The 2,977-nt window shown below is 41.6% G+C and overlaps 1 pseudogene; it reads right to left on the minus strand.

Moving 5' to 3' along the window:
- Window positions 1-418: 418 nt before the first annotated feature.
- On the minus strand, window positions 419-1,890 carry LOC116914530 (annotated as a pseudogene).
- Between the last annotated feature and the right edge of the window lie 1,087 nt (window positions 1,891-2,977).

A 2,977-nucleotide genomic window follows, 5' to 3' on the forward strand; every position in this document is an offset into this window, starting at 1 on the left:
ACCAGAAAAGCAAGATCTAGATTTTTTTTCATTGTAAAAAAAAAACAACTTTATTCCTAAGTTTTAATTGTTAAAAAGTATTTTTGGAGCCAAGGATGCTCTTTAAAGGAGTTATTTTTTCCAAGAGCCAAGACAAAGAAGCCAGGCTAATGACATAATTCTATATGACCTATGTACTGGAGTTGTGCCTTTTGTGGATTAAATAAACTTGTCCAAAGTATGGTTTTATCACAGCCTGGGATGCCTAATAATTTCCTGTTTTCCCTCTCATGTCCATGAGGACATGAAGTAGCTTCTTTCTCCTGCCTCTTCTCTGTAACCAACCACAGCTCTATCCAGAGCACTAATCAGAACACCAAGTGCCCTAAGGATTAAGTCCCTCCTCACTGAAAGTACAGCAGTTCTCTGCATAAAGGCACTAGAGCACTTGGATTAGACACTCTGTCCAGAGAGACACTGCCAGGTTCTCCTTCTCTTCATCTGTGCCAAGTTTCAGGTTCTTAACACGAACTGGTGACCCGCACCAGATTTGCTTCAGAGCATCCACATAGGATAAAGGAAATCAAAGTCAGTAAATCTCTGTTTCCACCTCTTTCCCCATCATGTGTGTCTGTCTCTCATTCTTTAGAGAATGGTAGATGTAAACCATCTTTCATTGAGCTTCATGAGATTGATTCTGATCTGGCCCTGCTGTGAGGACAATGTGGTCTTTAAACTGCAGTCTTACTATGCTGTTCAACCTTGGCAACTTTCCACCTGGGTCCACTGACTCTATTCCATTTCCCACACAGAAAGTGGGGGAGTCTATGCATGATGAAGTCCTTCTTCATATCTGATGAGAGCAGTTCTTTTCTGCCCTCGAGCTGGTCTGCCAGAGTCGTCAGAAAGCCACTCAACTTCCTTGTTACATCAGCTGGGGTTTCCACATTCATGAGCATCCACCTGGGCATTCCAGTCCTTAATGCCACATCTTCCTTTGCAATGTCAAATACAAGCTCCGAAATGAAATCCAAAAGGTAATCTCCCCCAATATTTTCTGGTAGGTGCTAAGAGTCAGGTGAATAGAGTGGGCCAGGCCTGAAGGAGTTAGTGCCTGATGAATGGTCCCTCTGGGGAAGTACAACAAATCACCAGGCTTCAGCAGGAAGTCATGTATTGTGTGCCAATCCAGTCCTCAGGCTCCACACTGTACTCATGTGCCAGGGGCACAGTTGGGGAGTACAGGCGCCAACGTTTCTTTCCCTCCAGCTGCAGGATAAAAACCTCAACATCGTCATAATGTGGAGGAAGGCCCTGAGATCCTGTGGGAGTCATGTACACATTTGAGCCTACTAAGGAGCCAAAGTAACATTCCAGCTTTTCCTGGATCCTCCAGAGCTCATCCTTAAATCTCTGTGGCTGATGAAACTGAATTGTTGCCCTCTTCTGATCAAAATCTTTTCTCAGCTGAAGAAACTGGTGCTTTGCCATCCTTATTTAAAACCTTCTTCTTCCCACCGATGCACTGGCAGACATTGACATCTCTTCCATAGTATAGCCCTTGGTTGAAGAGACTCTTCAGATCTGAGGGTCTGAACAGAGACTGGTAATATGAAGCCAGCAAAGAGTCATCGCTCTGAATGAGAAGGTGCTTTTGTTCCCAGAATTCCTTGAAAAATGTCTCTACTGTGATGGGTGATATTAAACTTTCAAAGAAACTACTGGGGCTGTCAAAGTTTAATACAGAAAGCATATTAGGTAGCTCCTTCTTCATTTGCTTGCAAGGAACAGACTTTTCTTCATTCTCATTCCCTGTGGGCTTCACTTTCTTTGGCATTGTTCACAAGTAGGGAAGAAATGCAAACCAGGCACGGCCTGTTGCATGTCCTCTGCAAGTTGACTGGGCTACATCGTGGAAGGGCAGAACGGCATGGGCAGGTCAAGGACATGCTCAAGATCTAGATTTAAAATCACATTTCATCATGATGGTGGAGGACTTCAAGAAAGACATAAATACAGGAACACACAAGTAAACAAGCGGAAGCCATTAGAGAGGAAACTCAAAAATCCCTGAAAGAATTACAGGAAAACACAGTCAAACAGGTGAAGAAAATGAAAATGGAAATAGAAACAATAAAGAAAGCACAAAGGGAAACAACCTAGATGTAGAAAACCAAAGAAAGAGACAAGGAGCCATAGATACAAGCATCACCAACAGAATACAAGTGATACAAGAGAGAATATCAGGAGCAGAAGATTCCATAGAAATCATCAACAAAACTGTCAAAGAAAATGTAAACCAGAACAAGCTACTGGCCCAAAACAAACAGGAAATCCAGGACATAATGAGAAGATCAAACCTAAGGATAATAGGTATAGAAGAGAGTGAAGACCCCCAACTCAAAGGAGCAGTAAATTTCTTCAATAAAATCATAGAAGAAAACTTTCCTAACCTAAAGAAAGAGATGCCCATAAACATACAAGAAGCCTACAGAACTCCAAATAGATTGGACCAGAAAAGAAACTCCTCCCGTCACATAATAGTCAAAACACCAAATGCACAAAACAAACAAAGAATATTAAAAGGAGTAAGGGGGAAAGGTCAAGTAACATATAAAGGCAGATCTATCAGAATCACACCAGACTTCTCACCAGAGACTATGAAAGCCAGAAGATCCTGGACAGATGTCATACAGACCCTAAGAGAACACAAATGCCAGCCCAGGTTACTGCATCCAGCAAAACTCTCAATTAACATAGATGGAAAAACCAAGATATTCCATGACAAAACCAAACAATATCATTCTACAAATCCAGCCCTACAAAGGATAATTAATGGTAAAGCCCAACAAAAGGAGGCAAAGTACACACTAGAAAAAGCAAGAAACTAATCATTTTGGAGCAAAAAAAAGAGAAGACAAGCAAACAAACAAATCTCACCTCCAAGTATGAAGATAACAGGAAACAACAATCGCTATATCTCTCAACATCAATGGAC

The sequence above is a fragment of the Rattus rattus genome, chromosome 13 (genome assembly GCF_011064425.1).
Source record: "Rattus rattus isolate New Zealand chromosome 13, Rrattus_CSIRO_v1, whole genome shotgun sequence".
NCBI lineage: Eukaryota > Metazoa > Chordata > Mammalia > Rodentia > Muridae > Rattus > Rattus rattus.